Genomic DNA, 16,555 nt, shown 5'->3' on the forward strand with positions numbered 1-16,555 from the left:
GATACACGCACTAGCTTTGATCGAGCTAGTGCGCTAAAAATGGAAGTAATCTTACTTACACCTGTCTGATACTGGTGTAGCTCTGTCAATTTTAAATGGAGTTACACCTGATTTAGTAATGATTAATGAAAGGAGAATGAGGCCCACGGTGCCTGCTCCAAAGCATTTATAAGCTAAGGCTCTGATCCTTCAAAGTTTGTGCACATGCTTAACTTCACACACTGTGAGTAGTCCCATTGATGTCACTGGGCCAGATCCTCAGCTGATGTACAGTGGCATGGCGTCACTGAAATCAGTGGAGCTACAGTGATTTATGGTTTGGCCCAATGGAGCTAGCTGGAACCACTCACAGAGTGAAATCCAGGCTCCATTGAACTTAATGAAAGTTTTGTCATTGAGTTCAATAGGGCCGGGATTTAACCTTGCTGTAGTTCTGTTTAGCCCCCGTGACTTCAGTGGGGCTACCCACAGTGCAGAAGGTTAAGCATTGTGTAAGTCTTTGTAGGATCCGATTCTGGAAGCTGCTTTGCACAGGTGGACCCTTGTACCCAGGCATAGACCCATTGAAGTCACTCAATGTTAACAAAAAGAAAAGGAGTACTTGTGGCACCTTAGAGACTAACCAATTTATTTGAGCATAAGCTTTCGTGAGCTACAGCTCACTTCAACGAAAGCTTATGCTCAAATAAATTGGTTAGTCTCTAAGGTGCCACAAGTACTCCTTTTCTTTTTGCGAACACAGACTAACACGGCTGCTACTCTGAAACCTCTCAATGTTAACAAAATTTGAGTTAATATTTAAACAAAACTAAAAACTAATTTAATAGAACTATCAAGCTATGTATATGCCTTTCTGAGTTGCCAGGCCCCCTGAACTTATGTCCCAGTCCTGTAAGCTATTCCACATAGATCCAAGTTTAGAGATGACACATGTGAGGGTAATAAATGGACAAAAGGTTGGGGAGTGGGGGAGAAGAGGTAGAACAAAGCTTACAATAATGACATTAGGTGATAATTCGTTGTGTTACACAACTTGATAGTTCTATTTAATTAATTAATTAATTTTGTTTCTTGTTAATGTTAACTTGCTTTTCTGTTCAGTGAGATTCCCATTCTTCAGTGGGGTTGTTCACACTGTGTAAAGTTAAGTGTGTGTAAGTCTTTGTGGGATCTGAGCCTGCAAGCTGTTCCATGCAGGCAGAACTTGGTGGCCTTCCAGAAACCTTTTGAAATCTGTGCAGTGATCCTGTGTGATCATTCCTTGTAACACTCCTATGAATTAGCTGATATTATTTCTCCCATTTTACATATGGGGAAACTGAGGCAGAAAGACTGTGATTTCTATAAGGCCAAAGAGGAATTTAGTTTGAGAACTGGGATTAGAAATGAGTAGTTCCCACTTACTGGTCCTGTGTTCAGTCCACAACTTGCTGTATATTGGTAGTGCAGGAGTAATTTAATTGAAATTAATGGAGTTACACAAATGTAAAACTAATGTAAGTGAAATCAGAATAAAGAAACTCTTCCAATAGAATGCACTACAGTACATGTTTAGAAGAGTGAAAAATCCAGTGCACTCAATATTTTAAACATTTTAAAACAGTGAATAAGTAAAGCAGATTGTCTAATGTCTTGAAGTATGTGGGGCTAAAATATATTCTGATCTCACACAAGTTTTACTCTGAGGCCTGGTTTACACTACAAACTTAGGTTGACAGAAGTTGCGTTAAGTTGATCTAATAATGTATTTGTCTACACTACTGAGTCCTTCCGCCGACCTAAGTGGCCTGTAAATTCGACTTCTTTACTCCACCTCTGCGAGAGGTGTAGCCCTTGATTTGACATCCACAGGTCGACATGGGGATAGTGTAGACACTGCATTGTGTAATTTGAATGAATTGGCCTCTGGGAGGTGTCTTACAGTGCTCCACTGTGACCACTCTGGAGAGCATTTTCAGCTCCACTGCATGTCAGCCCAGTACACAAGAAACAGCTGCTTCCCTGTTAAAGCCCCGGGAAATTTTGAATTTTCATTTCCAGTTTGATCAGTGTGGAGAGCTCACCAGCACAGCTGATCATGGAGATTCCAGACCACAAACGCGGTCCAGCATGGAGCACACAGGAGGTGGTGGATCTTATTGCTATGTGGGGAGCAGAATCTGTGCAGGCAGAGCTCCGATTCAGCAGAAGAAATGCTGACATCTATGCCAAGATTGTGCAGGGCATGGGTGAGAAGGGCTATACTAGGGACACGCAGCAGTGCTGTGTGAAAATAAAGGAGCTTCAGCAAGCATATCAGAAGATAAATGAGGCGATCAATCGCTCTATGTCTTCCAGAAAGGCTGCTTGTATGGCATCACATTGTTCCATGTGACGGCTCCTGTATCGGCTGTGTAAATAAGGATAAGGCATGAGATGTTTTTTAATGCTCACAATAGTGTACAGCTGAGTGGGGTCCATGCTTATCGTGCTATGGCATCCGCACAGGTAACCCAGGCTTATGAAAAAAGGTGCAAAAAGGCTTGGTTTGTTTGCCATTGATTTCAGGGAGGGAGGTAAGTGCATCATGGGAAGCTAACACCATGTTCCTATAACCACCTGCGCCAATGTTTTGGTCCCATAAGGCATTGTAAGCCCAACCCAAACTTCCACTCGTCTACGTGCACTGTGGGGCAGTTACCTGCAGCGCAATGCTCCGTGTGTCGATGCAAGCCCTGCTAGTGAGGATGCACTCTGCCAACACAACAAGCGTAGTGTGGATATGCAAGATCGATTTGCTTAAATAGGAGGCTCGATGTTGACTTACTTAAAGTTGACTTAACTTTGTAGTGTAGACATGGTCTGATATTACTTCAGTAGAATTACTCTTGATTTACACACAGAAGTGAGATTAGAATTGTGTACTCTATCATTTGCAGGTGCATTTTATTGTACTTGCAAAATTCTGGGTGTTAATATGCCTTTTGAACCATAGTCTTATGTGTATATTTCTTTGTTCCTGGGTGGGACATGTCCCTGGACTGATGGTATAAGAATTTGAAAATCTCACTGTAAATGCAAAATTCCAGATGAATATTGAATTAAAAGGGTGGAAGCCTTATGTACTCTAATCTGGTTTTGCTGCAGATAATCGTTAAATAACAACAAAGTATTTCTTATGTATTCCATAAGGAAAACATGTACTGGAGTTTCAGAATTTGACTAATAAGGTTTCTCAATTTATTAGTCCCTCATTAGATTTAGAAATGAAAATCATACTGAAAGATACTGATACATTTGATTAATTTGAAAGAAAGACACTAAACAGAGAAAGAAATAGGTTATTTGAATTCACAACAAAAATAGTATACAATTCTTTTTAAGTCGCTTTCTTGGAGTCCTTTCCAAGAGTCTCCTCTGTTGGAGACTCTAATTAAACTCACCATTGGGTAAGAAATGTTGGAGAGATTTTGTTTTAAAAAATTGTGTGGATTTTCCCCCAATATCTCTCTCACTTTCTTTGGAAGCTTCAAGAATTTCCCCACTGAAGTCAGTAAATAATTATATTCCCATGCAACAGTTATATTTCCAAAACCGGGCTGATGAAAACAGTGGGAGAATAACACACCAGTGATGTATTTCATTCTTTCTCCGTTAACAGGAGAAAGAGATTTTTTTTTAAATATATATTTCAGATGAGTTTGGTGGGGGAATAGATGGCTTCATTTTCATATTAAGTACAACTCAAGTTGAAATTAAATAATAAACTCCATTGAGTGCCACATTTACAAAGTGGTTTCAGTCTTTTGTAAACATAAGTTTGCATTTGCTTATGCAGACAAGTAGTTAGCTGTTCAATTACCCATATGATCTGTTGCACACATACACAAATGCTGAGTTTTGCGTGGGCTAAATTGTGGGAGCAAATTAAGTGCCTGATCCTGAGAAGTGCTGAGCATCTGCAGCTCCCATTGACTTCTAGTATCTCTTAAGAACAGCCCCTTAAAGAATGGTGTTTAAAATCGGGTCCATATAATCCAATTGGAATCCTGCTCCATACCCTTCCCCCCCAAAAAAGAAAAGAAATTTGAAGCTAACTTGTCTGATTTTTAAGTGCTGTTAGTACAGTGCATATCATACCTTTCGATCCATATAGAACAGTTTTGATGAGATCTACAGTATCAATATTGATAATAGTGCATGCTAATGATGAAGTTTCCACTTTATATGCCCTTGTTCTTACAAATTTGCCTCTTAATACTCTCTCAATTAAGTTTTCTTTAATTGAATTTGATTTGTATGTTTTTTCACATTTGAAAGGATTTTCATTCAGCTAATTCAGCTGCAGTGGAAGTGAAAGAGAAACCAGGCTATCAAGGGCCAAATTCATCCCTGGTATAACTACTAAACCCAGTGGAACTAGACCAGAAGTAAATCTGGCCCAATGTAGTTCTTCCATTTAGATTTAATTAATCCTTTGTGAGCCAATTTCATTTCAATGGCTTTATATGAAACAACCAGTATGGCACAATTCTTCTGTTGAAATTACATTGATTGCTTTGTAGACCGATCTCAGTTGATGGCTATATAGAATCTCTTCTCCTTTAAAATAACTAAAATAATAGTAATTGTATTTTAGGCCTTCAACTTTTTAGGTTTTAAAATATGTAATCTAATTTGTATATAAAATCTGAAGTTAAAATACATGTGTACTGCATACATTCATAGATTCCAAGGCCAGAAGGACCCTTGTGGTCATCTAGTCTGACCTCCTGTATAACACAGGCCATAGAACTTCACCAAAATAATTCCTAGATGATATAGAAAAACAACCATTCTTGATTTAAAACTTATCAGTGATGGAGAATCCACCACTACCATTTGGTAAATTGGTCCAATGGTTAATTACTCTCCCTGTTAAAAACTTACTCCTTATTTCCAGTTTGAATTTATCTAGCTTCAGCTTCCAACCATTGGGTTGTATTATACCTTTCTCTGCTAGATTGAAGAGCCCACTATCAAACATTTATTTCCCCTATAGATACTTAAGGACTGTAATAAAGTTACCCCCTAACCTTTTCTTTGTTCAACTAAATAGATTGAACTCCTTGAGTCTATCACTATAAAGCATGTTTTCTAATTGTTTAGTCATTCTTATGGTTCTTCTCTGAACCCTCTCCAATTTTTCAACATGCCTCTTGAATTGTGGAAATCACAACTAGATATAGTATTTCAGCAGTGGTTGCACCAGTGCCAAATTCAGAGGTAAAGTAATCTCTGCACTCCTATTTTATATTCTCCTGTTTATGCATACAAGGATCACGTTAACCCTTTTGGTCACAACATCACATTAGGAGCTCATGTTCAGCTGATTATCCACTCAGACTCCCAAATTTTTTCCAGAGTCACTGCTTCCTAGGATAGAGTATCCCATTCTTTAAGTTTGGCCAACATTCTTTCTTTCTTCCTAGATGTATACATTAACATTTAGCTGTATTAAAACTCACATTGTTTGCTTGCACCCATCTTACAAAGTGATCCAGATTGCTCTGTATCAGTAACCTGTCCTTTTCGTTATTTACCACTCCCCCAATTTTTGTGTCATCTGAAAATTTTTCAGTGATTATTTCATGTTTTCTTCCAAGTCATTGATAAAAATGTTAAATAGTGTAGAGCTAAGAACTGATCCCTGCTGAACCCACTTAATGATTATTCACTACTTACAGTTACATTTTGAGACCTATCAGTTAGCCAGGTTTTAATCCATTTAATGAGTGCCATGTAAATTTTGTATTGTTCTATTTTTTTAACCAAAATGTCATGACATGATGTTATGTTATGTTAAAATGTTATGACAAATGTCATAACAAGTCAAATGTCTTACAGAAATGTAAGTGTATTACATCAACACTATTACCTTTATCAGACAAACTTATAATCTCATCAAAGAAAGATATCAGATAAGTTTGAGAGGATGTCAGAGTCAGGTAGACAGACCTATAATTACCCGAATCATTTCATTTACTCCATTTAAATCTTGGCACAATGGTAGCTTTCTTCTGTCTTCTGGAACTTCCCCAGATTCCAAGACTTAGTGAAAATCAACATTAACAGTTCAGTGAGCGCCTCAGCCAGTCTTTTAAAACTCTTGGAATCAAGTTATCTGACTTGCTGTTTTAAAAATATTTAACTTTAGTGGTTGTTTTTTAACATTCTCCTGAGATATTAGTGGAATGGAAAGAGTGTTTAGTGTGTGTTTGGGGGAGTGTGGGTGTGTGTGTGTATAACTACAATTATATTATTACTCCTGATTTATACTGGTATTAGTGAGAGGGGACTCTGTCCCTCCTCCTTTTGAAGATATAAATGGTTGTGTTTGTGAGGTAGAAGGTACAGATTTCCACGTCACTATATATGAAACCTTGGCAATTCACTCTGATATATTTGATTAATTATGGTTATTTATTTATATAATATATGTATAAAATTTGAAATTTAATTTGAATTATTTAAAAAACAGTAAGTTTCTATGTAGGAACAAAAAAATGGCAAGTGCTTAAAAAGCCAAAAAAATCATATTAATTTTTGGATCATAATGGAACCTTAATGCTAAAATATAAATGAGGTCACTATAATTATTAGTCTGAAGTTAACAAGAACTCTTTTTGCTGTTGCTGGGTTCCAAGATACAGGCTTATTCTGAGAGAATAATTATTCCACAATTTTCCCAATCAATGATCTCAAAGAACTGTGCAAACATTAATGAATGAAATTAACATGAATGTAATTTACTGTAATTAAATCTATAGTTGTTCCTTTTCTTTTTTTTTTTCTTTTTCTTTTTTTAGGAGCAAAGAGATACTAGCATCTAAGCCTATATGCTCCCCACCATCCACCTACATCATCATGATCATATGCCAGGGAGGTTCTCGCCTCATCAGGTCAGTAATTAAGGATATTAGTCTGTAAAATGGGAATATCATTTATTCACCTTCCTCTTCATTCTGACTGTCCATTTTCCTCAGCCTAATCCCGTTCATTTTGACTGGTTTCAGAGTAGTAGCCGTGTTAGTCTGTATCCGCAAAAAGAAAAGGAGTACTTGTGGCACCTTAGAGACTAACAAATTTATTTGAGCATAAGCTTTCATGAACTACATTCATTTTGTGACTAAGCAACAGCTGCAGTGGCTGCCCTATATGTTGGAGAGGGGCAGATTAGCTCTTTTGTGACTAATACTGCTGTGGACTAGACACTAGGTCCCTGATCTTGCAACTATGTTTTGCATATATTTAACTTTAAGCATGTGACTAGTCCCACTGACTTCAGTGGAACTACTTGCATGCTTAATATTAAGCATGTTGACAGAATAAGGACCTAGGAATACAAAAGTTTGAGGCATGCTATCCCTTCATCCCCTAATAGATTAATTGGCTGACATTCTTAATTTTAAAAATGAGCCTCTTGCATACTAGATGGAGATCAGCAGCTAGTGCTCACTTTATATTTTTTTCTTACAAAAGGGTTTTGAAGTGTAAGTTAAATATTTTTGGGGTATTTGCCTTAGTCAGAAAATATTGATCCAAAGTTCCAGGCTATTTTCTTGCTTCTCAGAAAAGTTCATTTATGCACATCTGCATATTATTAGTCTTAAATTAAATACTATTTCTCAAATCATTCTTATCTGTAGAATAGATATTGAACCAGCTCTTGTGGTTGTTTTTCCTAATGAGCAACAGTTTACTTTCTAGCAACCGCCAAACACTATGAAAATGGTTTCATTTACTTCCAGAATTTGCCAAAAACAGATGATGACTGAAACTGGTAATGACTATTTTCTATTCTTTATCCCCAAGTAATTGACCATTAATTATAATATCAATAGGCTGTGGATAAGTAAAGCAGACACATGTTAGGGCTACATTTCATTTGTAACTGTTTTGTATATATCATAAATCTCTAATATTGGGCTATTGTCACACATGATGAATTATTGTAAGCATGTCAGCACATAGTGGAAGTCAAGTACATTCAAATACTACTCAGTCAGAATTGAATTTGGCATGATAGTCTCATAAAAGGGGACTCAATTGAGAGTTTCCACTTGCCTGCTCTAAACTTGTCACTTGTAGGTGCTAAAGAGCTTGTTGTGTTGGTTTAATTAGTCAACAAATCGGTCCTTACTTGATTGCGTGGTCGTATCACATATGTTAACACTTCAGTGTTTGATGGAGATATTAACAAGTGACAAGAGTCTCTTGGTCTATGGACTTTAAAGAAGAGAAGCTCTTCTATATTATTTCATTTGGCCCTGCCAATATTTATTAGATCATGCAGCCTGTAGGCTGCCAGCAAAAGAAAGACAACACAAACATTTTTCAGGGTTATGCTCATCTATATATCCCAAAGAAGGGTCACTAAACAATCGATGGTAGAAGAGTATAAGTAAGATAAGTGTTTTCTACCACCGCTTACAAATTCATTATTTGATACAGTTTGCTGCAGACCTCCTTTGAGCTTTTTTCACTTAAAGATAATTTATGACAAGAACAGAGAGGTTCTTGAAAATGCTATAGCAACTGGAGCTGAATGATGCCACTCTGGCACTAGATGCATAGTCACCAGAGGCCAGTAAAAAGGAAGTTTGCATTTGTATGAAGAACTGTATTAGTTAAGCATTCATCAGGGTTGTATAAAATATTCATATTAATGGTCGGTGGAAGATTAAACAAAAAAACTTCAATAATTAAAATGGCTTATTCCCAGGAACGGGGGGTAGGGAAAAAGTTGGTCCTCTGCAAGTTTGCAAAAGGGCTTGTCTATTCACTTTCTGTATAGCAGCAAACAAAAGAGGAGTGCATACTTTATAGGCTCCACTTGTTTGGTCACCATTCTGTTATAGCTTTTATCTGTGCACTAACAGTAATCAAGCCTCTGAGCTTTTGCCATAATAAAGGGAAGTATATCGCATATAGAAAATCTCACTTATAATTTTTCACAGGTTTTTTGCTTGGATGAACCATATAGAACATTTTAATAGGTTCCATAAATGCTATTAGTCATGAATATTATATAATGAATGTGACAGTGTGTGCAGAATCACAATCTGTTTGTTTTTTAATTAGAAAGGATCTCTGAACATTATTAATAGTATGCTAGGTAATTTTACTTTGCTTTGCTAAAGGAAAGGCTAACAATCTGGAAGATGATGTAAGCAATTCCCTGATGAGAGTGAATACTGATTAATATGACTAAAAGCTCATTGCTACCACCTCCATAGAAACCCAAATTGTGCTGCCTCTCTGGTTCTGAATTTTCTCCAAAAGCTCAAACTGAACCTTTTCTTTCAGTGCATAGGACAATTTCCAAAAGTATGTGTTCATTCTCTGATAATTGTCTTAGATCATAGTCTGAATTTTTCAGACTCATTGTAGAGCTTTTGTTGCAATGTTACTGGTATAAGGAAATGCAGGCTATTGCACAAAGTCCAAATGTTTGAAATAAACTCTCGTAAATAGCTGCAAAACTGTCCCCTATAATTACAGGTCCTTTGTTGTTTGCTTAAGTTTCTCCAAACACAATTTTGCACTCATAAGTTTATTTGCACACTCAGAACATGAGACTTATGTGTACAAATTGCATTTTTGTGTAAAAATCAGATAAGCTAGTCATCAATATGCATGCACAAATGTGGGTGTTTTTCTCACAGGAAACTTAGCTGTGGAAAATTGTGCCTGCAAGTTTACCAGCTGGATTGAGGGTCCTTATTAACATACATCTCTCTCACTCTCACACACACACACACACACTTCAATGAAAGACAGTAGATCTGTTTGCTGATACAAGCCCAAATGCAAAGGCATCTCTAAAACAGTTTTTTTTATATGCATAACTGTTACCACAATCTTTTTTTAATCCGTGGTTCTAAAACATATTCTGTATTTTAGGAACTATGTTAATGATCACAGATCAGTTCATTTGCAAGCATCCAGAGATATTGTTATTTTTATTTGTATTTTAGTAGTGTGTAGGGCCCCGATCAAGGGTCCACTGTGCTAGAAACTTGCAATCACACAAGAAAAAGATGGTCCCTGACCCAAGGAGCAGTTCATCTTTGTTTTGTTTTTTTTCCCCAAAACAGTGAAATATTTTTGACTGTGTGTGTATTGTGCGTGCTTGGCATTTATCTTATAAATATCCATTGCATTAATGGATCTAGCCCCTAGCTGTATTTGAGTCCTCAGTCATGAGCCTTGTTCTGATAAGCATCTGTGCTCAGATACCTCCCATCTTTTAGGGAATAGGTGTATGATCCCAATCCTGTAAATTGCTGGGTACCTCCTAAGAGTTACTGAGTGCCCTTAATTCCCACACACTTCAATGAGTTTTAAAGGCATTCAGGGATTTCAGGAAGAATTTGGCACCTTACAAGATCGAGGTTCACAGCACTTTAAGTGGACAACTGACTGTAAACTTGCTGTTGCTGGATCAAAGGTAACTAACCTTGACATATGTGTCAATGCATGTCTCCCTCTACTTCAGTTCAAATTTTTACTCTTAGCCAATTATTTCAAAAATAGTTTAAAACCCTTATTAGTCCAAAGGTGTTCTTTTAGTATGGCCACTGATTAGTACCTTTCCCTTCCTCACCCCCTTTCCTCCCTTTTGGCTTTTATTCAGACCTCCATAATTGATTTTATTTGTTAAAGGATGGTCTTTTAATTATTTGACAGCAATGGCCGTGTTCCCCCTCCCCTCCATTAAGGTTGAATGCCTTACCCAGTGTGACGAGCATGAATGAGAACTAGATGGCTGAAGCTCAATCCAGATGAGATTGAGGTGATGCTGGTTGGTTGGAGAAAGCAATCAGAAGATATGGCAAGAGCTTCAGTGGGAGTTTAAGGTGCTCAGCACCTTGCAGGATCAGGAACTTTACTTAGAACTGTATTAAATGTGGTTTTACATAGCAGTTAATTGAAGTTTTGCAATGATTGTTCAGAGACAAATATTTACTAAACCAGCCCCAAGGAAAAGCAAGGGCTTCAGCTGATCATTAGTGAAACTTGAATACCACCTTAATCCAATAACAGTACAGCTTTGTCTGCTATCAATAGTTTGAGTTTAATAGAAGGATAACAGGTGCATGTACAGACATCAGCAGAGATGGAGGGAACCATGGACTAAAAACTTTTGAAGGATTTGAACTTTTCAAAAATCAAGTTATATTAGAAATTCAAACACTAGCCAAAGGGCGGGAGGTTGAATGGTTGTTCATTCCCCCAGACAGTTAATCAGCTTTTAAAAAGACGGACCAAAAGGAGAAACAGGCAGAAGGAAGTAGCAGGTGAGCCATGGTTGCATAGCAGGAAGTAATTTGTACAGCACTAGTGTGGTATAGGAAGTTTAGTTAAGGAGCAATCCTGAGTAGTTTGGGTGATCATCATGGCACTAGTCTGGAGGTAGCACAGATAAATGTACAGTTGGTGAGGATATATAGAAACCTTTAAAGTGAAAAGTGACTATCTTTTTATTCAGTAGATCTGGTTCTTCTGTCATGTCTGCTCACTGGGGTGTTTCTACACTAGGTGTGATTGCAACACACATAGGCATACCTGAGCAAGCTTTGATTGAGCCACCTTACTAAAAATTGCAATGTAGCTGTGGGGGCACAGGTGGCAACAGAGCCATCCCTTGGGTACGGTGAATCCAGGCGACCGCTCCAGGCCCTGCGCTTTGGGCGGCCCTGTGGGCTGGTGCGATTGGTCGGTGCGGTAGGTCCCAGACGTGACGGGTTGGTCCCGAAAGTGATGGATTCATCACTTCCACCCAGGCCCCACACCCTCCTAGGGACGGCTCTGGGTGGCAACTCCGGTGACACCAGGGTCCTGGGCAGTTTTATTCCCAGGTGGCTAGCCCTGCTGCCACCTTTGTTGCTGCGACTACGCTGCTATTTTTAATGAGCTAGCTCAATCAAAGCTATCTTAGGTATGCCTACATGTGCTGCTGTCACACCTCCTGACTGCAGTGTAGACATACCCTTAGGCTAAAATAAGTTCTTACTGCCATCATCCCTGTAGAAGCAATATAACTGTGAGAGTGTGAGCTGGATCCTTTTCCAGCTCTTGCATTATCAATATAATTAATTATGTTTCAGCCGCATGGCCACTGGGTCAGATTCTTTCTTGTGCTGTGGGGTTAGGCCATAGAGATATTCCTCAGCATAGCACATGCTTGTATATATATGGACATTACCAGCCATAATCACATCTTTATAAAGCATTGATTACTGAGACCCAAAACACAGACTGATTCTCAGTACAAGATCAACTTCATATTCCCCTTGTAATAAGGAGGAAACAAAGAACTCCGGTTTCTATCCATGTGTACTTGGGTGCCCTGCATTGGTAAAGCATGAGTTAGTGAAATGGTACTTAGCTGGTGCTACTAAGTTCTCTGTGTAAATGTGCATCCATCAGTCAGTCAAACAGTTGCCAAATGACAGATATTCTGCTCTTCAAAAGTAGGGCAAATGGTGTGTTAGTTCTCAGCTAGCATTAGACACACTGACCAAATATATGGTTTAAAAGAAAGAAAGATTGAGGTGCTGGCCCAGCCTGAGATTAGTTACCACACTCTTTATAGAAAACAACAAACACCGAACACACACAACCAACACCAATTCCATATATTTCCAAACGCCAGTAATGGTATGTAGATTTCCATGCGCAAACTGCAGTCTGATACTTTACCAAATATTTATATCCAGCTGGACATTCACCTTACATGGTTCAAATGTTAAATTGTCTCTGTGCCACTCTGCCGTTACATGCATTATATAGTGAGACACCAAAGTAGCACCTACCCAGCAGTTTTAGTACTAGATTCAAGGGTAATGCATATACTAGCACATGGATGTGGGGTTTCTGGACGCCACAGTTGGTTCACTCAGAGTTTGCTACTGGATGGGCCATGGCACCTTTAGCAATGGGACCCAGCCCTAGGCTTGCAAGCAAATTCATCATCCCCACTCCATGATGCCTCAGATGCTAAATATGTAACTGTTTTCTTCATCTCGAATTACTTTTAATACGTGCCATATTTCACAACAAAGAAATACTTGCATGTCCCAGCTATGCAGAAAGAAGAAAACAACAGCTGCTCAGAACTGACTTTAGTTATAACCTAGATCAATGCTAAAAACGGGTCAGAATACAGCCTTTAATGACACATAGTTTTGCACTGCAAGAGAGGGAACCCTCAAAATGAAACAGTATGAGCTATATGTTTAATTGTCTAACCGATTTAGTGATTTTTTTCCAGCAACCAAATAATTATTTATAATATTAATAGCCGTAACTACTAGTGTGTCTTATGACATTTATGTGCCAACTGTAAAATATATTTTAAAAGGTATTTAAGAAGAAAGTATTAACATCATGCTTTATAGAATCTCATTCTCAGCAATTTACGGTTCACGGCTTCTTATCTGTGTTATGGGGTGAAGAGTAGGCTGTGGAGTCGCCCAAAGATCCTTTAATACATGGATCTAGTGGCCCAAACTCTTTGAGTAAGGACTCAGAGTAGTTGTGGCCACAAGCTGGAATAGTGGTCACAGAGGGCTGCATTGCAACCCAGAGCTGGGCCTCTGGCTTGGAGACTGGATGTAGTGCCATCAGATGAAATCCAGTTACTCAGGGTTTGTGCAAGAGGAGTGGGGAGATGAGTTTCATCTCGAGTTAGAACAGTGTGTGTGTGTGTGTGTGTGTGTGTGTGTGTACAAGTGGAGGTGATAAACACATGGTAAAAGGTGGAGCTATGTGAGTTTATTATGCATCTGTGACTGCCTCACCTTATTCTCATATTCTTACCCCTCAACAGCCTCAAACTGCCACTTAACCTGTCCAAAAAAATCCCCAAACAAATCAACAGCCCAGCTTGCCAGAGAAATGTTGCCTCTTTCTCCTTTCTCACGCTACCTGAGGCTGAGGCGGGAAATATTACCAGTGCAGGATTTCTACACATGAAAATGTTATGACTTATGTTATCTCACTGCCCTGCACAGCTACAAATGGGAGCTTCAGAGCATTGGAAAAGAGCAAGTCTCAGCTTCCTGATAAGACCCAGGATTGAATTTTGTAAGATCCTGAAAGATTGGACATTAAAGCTGTGATGTTCTTAGATAAAGAAACTATTGTCGGTCGCTTTTAGAAGTTATGACTCACTATAACCACACCTGAACTCATATCAGAGGGGTAACCATGTTAGTCTGTATCCACAAAAACAATGAAGAGTCCGGTGGCACCTTAAAGACTAACAGATTTCTTTGGGCATAAGCTTTCATGGGTAAAAAACCATCTGAAGAAGTGGGTTTTTTACCCATAAAAGCTTATGCCCAAATAAATCTGTTAGTCTTTAAGGTGCCACCAGAATCCTCGTTGTTTTTATTTGAACTCACAGTAACTAAGTCAACTGAATGCTAAAAATAGTCCCAATTGCTTTAAAATACTTTTAAAATTATTTCTGAAGGTGTTTTTGAAGCTTCCAGCACTAGAAATTACTCCAGTGACTAAAAAACTAAATTAATGTCTGAACCTCTAGTTAAATACATACTTATGAAATTATACAGGCCTTTTGCAGAAGGGTGTCATATATTTAAAGTCTAACATTACAAACTCTTCAGGCATTTCAAATACTAGTAATTAAAAAAAAAATCAACCTGCTAGAGAAAGGTTTCCTTATTTGCTGCATATTTAGAGTTTTCCCACCAAAATTACAGAGGTCTGAAGTGCAAGATAGGCAGTATTCAGCATTCATTCCTGTGCCAGTGACAGGTTGATGGCTCAATATCTTGACCCTGCAGAGGTTTAAATCAAAGCTTTGTGACACTGGAAAGAGGAGATTTCCAGCTTCTCAATAGGAAATATGCCATTTTCTTCAAGTCCTGGGAGGGCCCAAGATACCAGACATTGAAAGTGTGACACTCCTATATATTATTTTAACTGACAGATCACATGAATATGCTTTTTATTGATTGAAAGAGCTGGAAATATCCCATGTTAAAGGAACAACAGAGCCAGCTATCCCACTCCCATTGGAGTGGCTTCCTGCCAATTGAGCTCATTCCAGCCATATCCTTTTTATTGTAATGCTGTGGCACAAAACAATATAGGAAGGAAAAGTGCTCTTATGAATATGAGAGAATTACAGAATAAAATTGAATATATATTAAAAACTTGTCAGGTATAATGATACTGGTCTCCTTTGTACAATGCTTTGAGATCTACTGTTGAAAGTGCTATATGGGAACCAGGTATTATTATTATTATTGTAAAAATATGTTATTAGTCATATGTGGCTATGTACATCACAATATCACTGAATAAAGCAGGAAACAAATGATAGAAACGTTACCTTAAAACAGTAGCTTGAGTATTAAGGACCTGATCCAGTGCCAATTGAAGGCAATGGATAGGGTCTGGATCAAACTCTAAAAGCCCTCTGTGCCTATCAAAGGGATTATGGACCATTTCTCAAATTTGTGTCATCCTGTGCTGGGCCATGCTAATCTTATTGTATCATTCTAATAGTAGTAAAAGTACTGCTGATGCAAGTGTATGGAGGACTTTAAATAAAATAAAGTCCGAAAGAGTATTTGAGATCTGCAACTTCCCATCCTCAGAGCATGTCTTGCTATTACTGCTTATCAAAATGTTTTAAAGAAATCCTGAGTTCCTTCACAAAACAACTTATGTCCGTTCTCTTGTTTAACTTAAACCTCCCCCCACCAAAAAAACCCACAAATGGATGACTTGATGCATTCCTTGCAGAAAATATTTTACCCATTCATTAAAAGTTGTCTCTTATAAAGGAATTCAATTTTTTGATTGGCACTAGACTCACAGACAGACAGAAATAAGCTGCCATTCTTCCATTTGATAGCCAGACGCTGCCAGTTGTTGCTAGGGCAGTCATGCTGTTAAATTAGGTCTAATGAACGAGTAATTGCTTTAGGTATAGTGAACCATTTCAAAGAAAACAAGGATTCTAATTGATTTGCAATTTGTTTGGCACGTTGCATTGTCTGGGGCTATTGATTAGTCTTCTGGATTTCACACTGCATGTGTTTCCCTTTATTAAGGGAATAACAGGTTACTGATTACTTTCCTTCTGGGTTTAATGTAGCGGTTAATGTCTACTTTGTTCTTGTGTCATGTCACAGGCAAGGAAGGAATAATATGCAAGTGGGTGGCCCTTTGCTAAGAAACTCCCCTGCTGCTTTGAGCTGTGTACTCTAAGACATGCTGAAAAGCAGATCAAGAGAAAGGGTTAGAATAGCAGGACTCACAAGTTATGGCCTGAGTCAGGCTGGACCCAGGCTCGAAACTTGGCTTTCCTTCACAGTCAAAGCACAACATGGGTATGAAGCAGCTGGTGGTAGATTTGGTCTTGTGTTATTTGATTATGTATTATGTGTATATGGACAGAAATATGCTATAGTTTTGCTTTTAATATGTGTATAAAAATAGCAATAGAAGAAAAAGGAATTTAACATCACATAATTTTTAACGGAAACTTGTC

General features: G+C 38.2%; 1 long non-coding RNA gene across 2 annotated transcripts in view; it reads left to right on the forward strand.

Moving 5' to 3' along the window:
- The window catches only part of LOC122466203, a 121,349-nt gene that overhangs the window by 54,320 nt on the left and 50,474 nt on the right, over nt 1-16,555 (forward strand). For both annotated transcript variants that reach the window (XR_006291551.1, XR_006291552.1), the window contains exon 3: nt 6,828-6,920. This is a non-coding gene — a long non-coding RNA (uncharacterized LOC122466203). The remainder of the gene's footprint in view (nt 1-6,827; nt 6,921-16,555) is intronic.

This window comes from Chelonia mydas, chromosome 6, assembly GCF_015237465.2.
Source record: "Chelonia mydas isolate rCheMyd1 chromosome 6, rCheMyd1.pri.v2, whole genome shotgun sequence".
Taxonomy (NCBI): Eukaryota; Metazoa; Chordata; order Testudines; family Cheloniidae; genus Chelonia; species Chelonia mydas.